The 11104-nt window shown below is 43.4% G+C and overlaps 1 protein-coding gene across 4 annotated transcripts in view; it reads left to right on the plus strand.

Moving 5' to 3' along the window:
- The first annotated feature begins 940 nt into the window (after positions 1-940).
- The window catches only part of GIGYF2 (GRB10 interacting GYF protein 2), a 177152-nt gene continuing 166988 nt past the window's right edge, over positions 941-11104 (plus strand). For 2 of the 4 annotated variants that reach the window (XM_011980239.1, XM_011980241.1), the window contains exons 1-3: positions 941-1028; positions 4280-4349; positions 7165-7230. The gene's annotated coding sequence lies outside the window, so the exon portion shown is untranslated. The remainder of the gene's footprint in view (positions 1029-4279; positions 4350-7164; positions 7231-11104) is intronic. The other 2 variants (XM_011980238.1, XM_011980240.1) reach the window with 2 other exon arrangements.

The following is an 11104-nucleotide window of genomic DNA, read 5'->3' on the forward strand; positions in this document are numbered from 1 at the left end:
TTAGCCAGGATGGTCTGGTCTCGATCTCCTGACCTCGTGATCCGCCCGCCTAGGTCTCCCAAAGTGCTGGGATTACAGGCGTGAACCACCGCGCCCGGCCTGAGAATTGGAGTTTTTAACATTCCATTTTAAGACGGGAGACAAAAGTAATCTTTAAAACTTACAGGACGGATCCTGTAGGAAGGAAGAAGTTGGAGACACAGGCAAGAATGGGATGCCTAAGGATAGAGTTGCTAGATTTAGCAAACACAGGACGCCCAGTTAAATTCGAATTTCAGAAAAACAACGAACAGTTTTTCAGTGTGTGCCCCAAATATTGCTGGGTGTCTTATATTTTATCTGTCCATTCCAAAACAGTTCATCTCTAGGTAAAAGGGCTATAGCCTCAGATGTCCTAGGAAGGAATCAGAGCGCTCAAGTCCTTCCCAGCTGTCCCAGTACAACGCTCTGGAATGAATTCCCAGTTCTACCAGAACTGTTAACAAGTAGAGAAGCTGGTTTGAATTTCAGCTTTTGCGGCTTTCCCATTCGCTCTAGGATGGCAACTGGGAAGGAAAATGCCGGACTGAAAGCTGTGGAAAAGTTCTAATTTGAAAAACCAGTCCGTAGGTGATGCAGAGGCTTTTGAACTGCAAAAGGGCTCTGGGCATACAGGACAGTGAGTCACAGGGTGCCTGGTCCGGGCCCAACTCTGGGCACCAAGTCCACTCAACTCAAGGGCAGGTACCCAAATGCTGCCAAAGGGTCAACAGGCGCCTGCGCATTGCCGCGACCCCGCCCTCTTCCAACCTTTCATCCGGGTCTCGGGCAGGGGCGTGTCTGGGCAGAGGGGCGGGTGGCGGTGGAAAGGAAGGATGTCGTGGGAGACTGGAGAGTGGGGAGGGAAGCGGGAAGGGGCGGGGGCGGAGCAGGGGGCGTGGCGGAGCGAGCGCGCGGTCACGTGACGTACGTGGCGACGTGTCGGCCATCTTGTGTTGTTGAGGCTGAGGACTGACTTGGGTTCTGAGACTCCGTGTCCCGGACCGCAGGTAACGAGCCATTCCGTGTCGCTACCCTGCTCGGCTCTGCTCTGCGCCCTGGCCCCGCCGCCTCGTCCCGGGCCGTCTGTGCCTCCGGTCCGCCCTCGTGTCCCTGCCTCTCCTGCTTGAGCCGGCCTGGCCGCATGGACACCCACAGGCCGCTCCGGCCGGCTTGGGCCGTCAGGCGACGGGACAGGTCAGGTGCAGGGCCGGAGAGAGCCTCCTCTCGGGCGAGGGGCGCTGAGGGCGCTGAGGGCCCTGGCGCGTCACGGCCGCAGGGATCCGAGGAGCCCCTTGGCCAGGGCCTCTTGGCATTGCGAGGGGAGCCGAACAAGGCAGGAGGGTGGTGGGGTGGGCAGTGTCAGGCCGGCTTGTTCGGAGCCGGAGGGCTCGCCCTCCTCTGCCTGCTTCTCCGGGCCAGCCACCCGCCCAGCCTCGGGGTGCTCCGCTAACAGCTGCTGCGGCCAGACAGCTGCTTCTGCCGGCTCTCCTGTCCACACCTAGCTCCTGGGAGGTGCGCTCCTGCTTTCCCCACGGAGCATCTGGACGAAGGAGACTCCTTCCGTGGCGAGAGTACTGGGTCTGGACCAGGCCTGAGGCGAGGTGGAGCCACCATGATCGGAACCTTGGGACCGAGGCTGGGAAAGTAGAGCCCATGGCAGCCTTGGGGACCCGAATGTTCACATCAGGTTGAAATGGGCATTAACCTTAAGTGTCAGCAGTTTCCAAAAGCACTCTGAATACTTGTTTTGTGACTGAAACATAAATCAAGCGAACAGGGAATGGGGGCCTGAAAGAAGCGGAGTGTATCATCGTATTCGAGAAGCAATAACGTTGTTTTGCAGTTAGTTATCTAGTACTGTGTTTTTTATTTTGTTATTTTCATTTTCCTGCAAGTCAAAGCACTTAAACACACGTAGTCTCTCTGTAAGAAAGGTAAGTATTCCAGTTTAACTTGCAAGAAATTGAGTATGGGGCCAGAACCTGTGAACATCTTCCTATCTAGTGCTGTATACCTTGAATTAAGGCAGTTTTGATTCCCAGTGTTGTGTCTGGGGAAGGTATTCTTTCCTTATATAGTATTTCCTTTTTAGAATCAAATGACTTCCTAGATTAGAAAAAAATTTTTGTCATTCTGTACTTTAATTTTGATCCTTCTAATATTTGTAGCTTTGGCCTTACAAATTTTGTCCATTTTGCCTAGAACACAAATACTTTCTCTTATTCATTGATGATTTTACGTGTTTTACTAGTTAGTATAGCAGTTTCTGGTGTGCTCAAACTGGAATATGTACTTTGCTTTTACATCAGATGTTGACATCAGAAGAGGACACTAGAAAAGTATTTAAAAGTGGCACGTAACTGGAAAAATGTCACATGGTGTTTCTTTCGAAATTTAACATCAATGAATACACTGGTGATGGTAGTGATTCACCAGAAAGGAGAAGGCTTCATGCCTTTTTGATACCTGACAAAGCATTTGAGAGTCTTGAGGCTGGAGAGGGAGAACGGACTATGCTTCCATTCATTTGTTTATTCATTCATACATGCGTTTATTTGACAGATACCCTATTGAGTACTTACTACACCGTTATGTGCTGAGAGCAAAACAGACCAAACAATTCCTGTCTGTATGGAATTCATTTCTAGACAGATAGGTAAAATACATGATGTAGTGGTAAAATACATGATGTAGTGGTAAAATACATGATGTAGTGGTAAGCGATGTGAAGGAAAAAAAATGAGTCAGGGAGATAGAATAATAGGGATTTGGGGAGGGGTTAATTTTAAGTGTCCGGAGAAGGCCTCATGGAGAAGCTAACACTGGAGGAAAAACCCAACAGAGGTGAAGGTGCTGTTTCTTTAGCTTTACTGGGGTAAAAGTGCTCTAGGCTAGGGAGTAGCAAGAGCGAAGACCCAGAGACAAAAACTTAGTTGGGAGCGACTCAGGAGTAGACTGGGAAAAGCATGGAGGCTAGCCTAGGCCGAGAGGCAAGGGTGAGAGGGAGACTGGTGGGAGATGTGTGTACTTACCTCTTTGGTACTAAGATGAGATGGATTATTTGCTCTCCTGAATTCTTTTTTCTTACCTCTTGTGATTCTTGGAAAGGGATATCAGATTCTGGAGATTTGGGCCAGCAGTCAGCCTATGCAACCCCCTTCCCGTACGTAATTCCCCTCCCCATCCCCTAATTTGGAAAAATTTAGGATGCTCAAATATTTCAGGAAATTAATTCTTTCTCAAAAGTAAACGTTTTAAAATGAGATTGGTGATAAACTGCTTGAAAGTGCTTTTCAAAAGCAATTGCTTTACAAGAAGGGATATCTTTGGAAATTTCAGGATATTTGCAAATGTAGGGAAATGAGAAATTTTCCGTTGACATTTAGACATATGATTAAGGAACATAACCAGGAAGAAAGGTGGAAACAGTGTATTAACTCAAATTATCCTTAATCTGGTTAGTAAAGAATTTCCCTTAATACTGTGCTATCCAGCCCAGAGACTCTTCCTCTAATTCGTGTGCATATCCTTTACATTTTACACGTGTAGAACTTTGTGTGCTGAGTTTTTTATTCCTCCACTTTTACCTTTCAGACTAGTTCCCTAATCTGATACTTAATAGACATTTTTTTTTTTGCAAAAAACATTTTCTGATTTCCTTCCAGCTTATCTCTATATTCTTTTTACTGAGCTTTCATAAATGTCCTCGTCATTTTAGTTCAGCTGAGGAATTTTAATATTTTGGGTTTGAAATGCTTTTGCTGGTGAGATGCACATGTGAAAAACACTTTGGAGTAGGTTTGCCTCAAAATCATGAGAAGATGGGAATTACAAGGTCAGTGTGTGAATGCAACTCCTTGTCTAAAAGGGAGGCATAGTGATGGTAGTGATGAGGTAGTGTTTTAACTAATTGCCTTTCTCCCTCTTGTTTTTCTGTTGTGTTTTTGAAATGACATTTCCAAATTATAATGTCTTTGATGTCGTATCAGCTCATTTGTTTTCATGACTCTGCATTTTAATACTCCATATGTCTATTCTCTTTTTGTTGACCTTCACGTTGGAAGATGAAACTGTTGATAGTGATTGCTATCTGGGAGAACCTTTTTGGTTAAAAAGATTACTACTGTCGCTTTTATGATTGCCCTTCTATAGGATCTTTGACTTGTGCCATTTTCAAATTCTGACTTTGTTTGCAATTCTCCATTAGCCTCTGCTAATTAAATTTTCCATACTTTCTGTTTTATTCTATTTCTTATAGATTATAGTGGGACCAGTCTCATTAGGTTGAATCTACAGCCTATGTTGGTGTTAACCCAGGTCTCTTAGAGGCAAGTTAAATGTCCATTTTCCTTCAGTTTAAATTACCATGACATATTGTTTGGTCATTGTTGTAAAAGTCTGAACTCAAGCTTTTTTTCACTGCTTGACTCCCACTAGGGTTTTATGGTGATAAAGTCCTATGGTTTTTGCATGGGAGAGTATTTAAGAATAAAAGGAAAAATATATAAAATGAAAAAGAAAGAAATAGAAGTTTAAAATAAGGTTAAAAAGTTCTAGAGTTTCCATTGGTTTTTAATGCTTTGAAAAATTACATCTCTTTAAAACTAGAGATTTTTATTTCATGTATAAACTTGCTAATAGTTAGCATTGCAGTGTTTCTTGACCAAATATTGTTTTTACCTTTTATTCATGCTCTCAGATGAATGAGAAATATACTAAATTAATTATGTAGGAATGTAAAGTGATACGTTTATTGAATTGCCTATAGTTTTGTGTGAGGTTGAAAGAGGAGAGACGTTTGAAAAAACAAAGAATTTTCTCTTAATTGACCAAACTTCATTTTATAAAAATATTTCAAAGTATTACATACTTCCCTATTTTAAGTAAATGAAGAACACAATTTTCTATTTTCTTATTAACTATGGGGTTTCGTTACCTTAATTATTATTATTTGAGATGGAATCTCACTTTGTTGCCCAGGCTGCAGTGCAACGGCCTAATCTCGGCTCACTACAGCCTATGATAGAGCAAGACCCTGTCTCTTAGAGGGTTGAGGTTGCAGTGAGCCGTGATTGCACCGCTGCGCTCCAGCCTCGGTGATGGAGCAAGACCCTCCAAATAAGACAGAGTCTTGCTCTGTCACCTAGGCTGGAGCGCAGCGGTGCAATCACTGCCCACTGTAACCTCAACCTCCCAGGCTCTCAAGCGTTTCTCCTACCTCAACTTCCTAAGTGGCTGAGATTACAGTTCCATGCCACCATATCTGGCCAATATTTTTTGTAGAGATGGGGTCTCACTGTGTTGCCTAGGTTGGTCTTAAACTTCTGGCTAAAGTAATACTCCTGCTTCAGTCTCCCAAAGTGTTGAGATTATAGGCATGGGCCACTGTGCCCCACCAAGAATGCAATTTGAAAAAGTCACATCCACCTCTGATTTAATTTTGCAAAAAAAGTAGCCATGTTATAATTTCCAAAGGTCATATAACTTTACCCACTGAATTGTGTAATTTTTTAAGGGCAGGAAGAAAGGGAAGGAGAAGTGGATAATAAACTCTTCTATGGCTGGGTGCAGTAGTTCACACCTATAATCCCAGCACTTTGGGAGGCTGAGGTAGGAAGATCACTTGAGCCCAGGCGTTTGAGACCTGCCAGGGCAACATAGAGAGACCCCCATCTCTAAAAAAAAATTTTTTAAAAATTAGCTGAGTATGGTGGTGCACGCTTACAGTCCCAGCTACTCAGGAGGCTGAGGCTGGAGGATTGCTTGAGCCCAGGAGGTCAAGGCTACAGTGAGCTCTGATTGTACCACTACACTCCAGCTGAGGGAACAAAGCAAGACCGCATTTTGAAAATAATTGGCTAGGTGCAGTGGCTCATGCCTATAATCCCAGCACTCTGGGAGGTCAAGGTGGGCGGATCACTCAATGTCAGGAGTTCGAGACCAGCCTGGCCAACATGGCGAAACCCTGTGTCTACTAAAAATACAAAAATTAGCCAGGCATGGTGGTGCACACTTGTAATCCCAGCTACTCAGGAGGCTGAGGCAGGAGACTCGCTTGAACCTGGGAGGTGGAAGTTGCAGTGAGCTGAGATTGTGCCACTGCACTCCAGCCTGGGCAACAGAGCGAGAGTCTGTCTCAAAAAAAAAAAAAAAAAAAGAAAAAATCTCTGTCTCTCTCTCTCTCTACCTAGTTGCTTTCCTGTAGTTAATGGAATTGTCAACTTTAATTATTAATTATTGTTCTTTGACTTTGTATAGCAATAAGGTATCATTTGATTTTAGCTGAGAAACTACTTGAAGATACTAAAGTTCACTCCTTGTCGCTTGGAATATCACCAACTTGTGAATTTTTAAGATACTGCCCCAACAGAGCATTAAAGGCAGGTTGTGATTTTGCAACTGAAAGCACACTTGGAGCTTTGCTCCCTGGACATTTTGGCAATAATCATATTTCTGAGGGTTCAGTGATTATTTGTGTAGGATGCATATTGCTGTGATGCGGCTTTTGTTTTTCTGTTAGATATATATTTTTTGAGATAGGGTCTCACTCTGTCACCCACGCTGAATGCAGTGGTGCAGTTGCAGCTCACTGCAGCTTTGACCTCCTTGGGCTCACGTGATCCTCCTACCTCAGCCTCTCGAGTAGCTGGGACTACAGGCATGCGCCCCATGCCTAGCTAATTTTTGTAGAGATGGGGTTTTGCCATGTTGCCCAGGCTGGTCTTGAACTCCTGGGCTCAATCGATCACCTGCCTTGTCCTCCCAAAGTGTTAGGATTACAGGCATGACCCACTGTGCCTGGCAGTAGGTTTTAAAAGTTAATACCAAGTTCCTATAATGGAGTTTTGAATGAAAACCCCAAATAATCACTTCCTTGAAACCCCATGGTGGTCTTCATTTGTCAGCTTCGTAAGAATCACTTGGGACTTTTGTTAAGAAATACATAGTTTTCATTCCCACTGTAGAACTACTGAGACTTTTAGATGTTAGGGAATCTAGTTTATAAATACACCAGCTGAGCTAATCTTTTAACCAGGTTTGGAAGCCATTTTCTGCAGAATATATTCATGATGAAAAATTGTGCTTTTAAAGTTTCCTAAGAGGTTGCTGGGTGATTTATATTAATATTTTTATTATTTACAGTGTTAAAAGGATCTGAACAAAGTCTGCTCAAATCTCCTGCTGTGAACCAGCAGAATTTTTGAACAGGTAAGTGTGGAAGGGAAGCACAAAGCCTGAGGGGTTTTGCAAATAGGTAATTTCTGCTTTTAGGTTTTAGTTATTTTTGCCCTATTATTTCTCCTGAGGTTTTGAGTAGTGAGTAGAAACCTCTTCCCTGGTGCCTGTCAGATCTTTTATGAACAGTAAGAGTAACGTACCCTTTCTGCATTGATCCTGGTGTGAATTTATGTCTTAAATTGTCATAATAATTCTTTGTTGGCAAGAAACAAGGAGGAATGCTTTGGAGGCAGGGGTACTCTAAAGAACCAAAGAGCAGTTGACTTCATGAGGGATGTGAACCAGAAACTGGGAAGCTTTCAGGAGCCATAGTACTTGTAGATAGCACTTTTCTACCAGCTGGCCAGTGTCCTCTCTTGTCTCTTTTTGTCCTGCTTTGGTTGTGTTTGTGCATTCTGACCTTTCCCCCTTTAACAAACACAAACTCATGGTAGCAAGTGGCCACTTAATTCTTGGAGCCACATATGAACTTAGGCTCTAGTGCCAGTAGCCAACGGATTGCTAACACAGTGTTCATGTTTCAGATTCTTGGGAGGGAAGGTTTGACTAGTTGAACTTGGCTCAGTTCTCCATCATTGATGAGACTAGTTATGGACGTAGGGTTGGAGTCTAGAAGTGCACACACAGTTAGCTGAAAGGTCCCACTCCTCGTGGCGGGGGCAGATCTCAGAGAAGGTAGAATGGTGACTGTTCTAGGTAGACTCCCAGAGAAGCTTTAGACATTTTTCCTTTTCTAGCATTCTAGAAAAATGTCCTGTGTATAGCTCTGCAGTTTCGATTTCTCTGTTCTAAAGGGTTAACGTATATGCCTATCTATCTTTTGGTGAATGAGGCCAGTAGGTCTCACCAGGCATACTTGTTGAAATTTATTAGTGCTGTTTTTGTTTGTTTGTTTGTTTTTTAGACAGTCTTGCTCTGTTGCCTGGGCTGGAGTGCAGTGGCACAATGTCAGCTCACTGTAGCTTCTGCCTCCCAGGTTCAAGTGATTCTCATGCCTCAGCCTCCTGAGTAGCTGAGATTACAGGTATTCGCCACCACATCCAGCTAATTTTTAGTAGAGATGGGGTTTTGCCATGTTGGCCAGGCTGGTCTTGAACTTCTGGGCTCAAGTGATCCACCCGCCTCGGCCTCCCAAAATGTTGGAATTACAGGTGTGAGCCACCACACATGGACTTCTTAGTGCAGTTTTTTAACAAAAATTCTTGATTTTGGAGGTTCAGAGGAGTGGCTGGGTAAAGGTTTAGCAAGCAGACATAAGCAAAGGAGAAGCTTTATGTGGACAAATTCGTTGGTTATTTCCATTGTTTGTTTTTTATAAATTTTAACTTCTCGATACTTTTTATAGTATTAAGCTACACTTGAGTATTAGGAAGCCATATAGAATTCGAAAGGTCCAACTTCATAGACTCTATTCACATTATTAGAGTAGTAATGGGGACCGTTACGTTTGGGAAAGGATCAGTGAGACAGTGTAAACTTTTGAAATAATACATTTTTGTATTCCAGAATTATTAAATAATACTGAAGCAAACTTTTTTAATGGAACATTTTGAAGTCCTGTGTATTTTTTTTATTTTTGTATTTTTTTTTTTGAGACAGAGTTTCACTCTTGTTGCTGAGGCTGGAGCGCAATGGCGCCATCTCAGGTCACCACACGGTCCGCTTCCCCGGCTCAAGCAGTTCTCCTGCCTCAGCCTCCCAAGTAGCTGGGATTACAGGCATGCGCCACCACACCACGCTAATTTTGTATTTTTGCTGGAGACAGGGTTTCTCCATTTGGTGAGGCAGGTCTCAAACTCCCGACCTCAGCTTATCCGCTCGCCTCGGCCTCCCAAAGTACTGGGATTATAGGCGTGAGCCACCGTGCCTGGCCTTAATTTTTGTTTTTTGAGATGGAGTTTCACTCTTGTTGCCCAGGTTGGAGTGCAGTGGCACGATCTTGGCTCACTGCAACCTCCGCTTCCTGAGTTCAAGTGATTCTTCTGCCTCAGACTCCCAAGTAGCTGGGATTACAGGTGTGTGCCACCACACCCAGCTACTTTTTAATATTTTTAGTAGAGACAGGGTTTCACCATGTTGGCCAGGCTGGTCTCGAACTCCTGACCTCAGGTGATGCACCTACCTCGGCTTCCCAAAGTGCTGGGATTACAGGCGTGAGCCACTGTACCCAGCCCCTATTTATTATTGTTTGTAGCTGGTATATACTTGGTGACACCTAATTGCTTAGCTAATATTTTATTACTTACATTTTACTGTATTATTATGTCTAGATTTTTTATGCAAAGGCTAGGAACTAATAAAAGTGATTTATTATAGAGCGATATGTCTAATGACAGCCCACAGATGTGACCTCTGATTCCTTTTTTTTAGCTGCGGTTGTTTTTAGCAGATGGTAGCTGAATTTTTAAGGTAGAAAAGTTCTTTCTTATATTGTACATTTTCTTAAATCTGGATGTTGACATAAGACGTATTCAGAGCTTTGTGAGGTTTAAAAGGATTTCTGCATAATTTGTGTAAAATTTTCACGGGCTGGGTGCAGCATGGCTTACATCTGTAATCCAGGCATGTTGGGGGGTTGAGGCTGGAGGATCACTTGAGTCCAGGAGTTTGAAACTAGTCTGGGAAACATAGGGAGATCATGTCTCTACGAAAATAAAAAAGTTTGGCTGGGCATGGTGGCTCACGCCTGTAATCTCATCCCTTTGGGAGGCTGAGGCAGGCGGATCGCTTGAGGTCAGGAGTTTGGGACCAGCCTGACCAACATGGTGAAACCCTGTCTCTACTGAAAATACAAAAATTAGCCGGGTGTGATGGCACGTGCCTGTAGTCCCAGCTACTTGGGAGGCTGAGACAGAAGATTATCTTTTGAACCTGAGAGTGGAGGCTGCAGTGAGCCGAGATTGAATCACTGCACTCCAGCCTGAGTGATAGAGCAAGACTCTGTCTCAAAATAAATAAATAAAAATAAATAATTAGCTCCGTGTGGTGTAATGCATGCCTTGGTCCCAGTTCCTTGGGAGGCTGAGGCTGGGAGATCCCTTGGCCTGGGAATTTGAGGCTGTACAGCGCTGTGATTGCACCACTGCATTCCTACCTGGGTAACAGAGCAAGACCTAGTCTCAAAAAAAAAAAAATTTTTTTTTCACAGGATCTAGGGAATCCCTCTGTGGAAAACATTGGCTTATGGTAAGATTATCAAATGATGTGGCAATGTTGATGGCATTGTATTTTTTCCTAAAATATTTCATTTTTGCTGATTTTATTCTTTTCACCAAAAGGAGGAAGAAAGAAGGAGAAATGTTTATATTGTTCAGAAACAGTAGGAAGAATGATAATATTAGCAATATGTTTTCTTCTGTGGTGATATTGTGGCTAGTATCTTCTTTGGGAACAAAGCGCCTTTTATTCAAGTTCTCCTGGGCATGGAGGAAGTCTTGGGAGCTCTGGTCTCTTCAGTATTGGTCCTTGGGTTATACAGATTGACGAGGAATTGGCAGAAGTTTTTGAGGTTTAAAATTCCTCCTGTACAACAAGAATTTGGTTGTACAGACTGACAAGGAATTGTCTTGGTACTTTCTGTTTGATAAATCATGGCTTAGGTCTCGAAGAGTAGCCATAACCAGGGGCTGTCATGATCAGTTTCTTGGGAATTGATGTGTGGTGCTCCCCAAACCATGACCAGATGTTTTCGGTGTAACTGGATTAGCAGCCGTCCTGCAACATCAGTGAATCAGAGAGCCCTACTTTAGTTCTGGAATCTGACCCTCTTCTTAGCTTTTTATATTACTTCTACCATTGGGATTTTTTTTTTTTTTTTTTTTTTTTTTTGAGATGGGGTTTCGCT

The sequence above is a fragment of the Mandrillus leucophaeus genome, unplaced genomic scaffold (assembly GCF_000951045.1).
Source record: "Mandrillus leucophaeus isolate KB7577 unplaced genomic scaffold, Mleu.le_1.0 Scaffold21, whole genome shotgun sequence".
Classification (NCBI taxonomy): Eukaryota; Metazoa; Chordata; class Mammalia; order Primates; family Cercopithecidae; genus Mandrillus; species Mandrillus leucophaeus.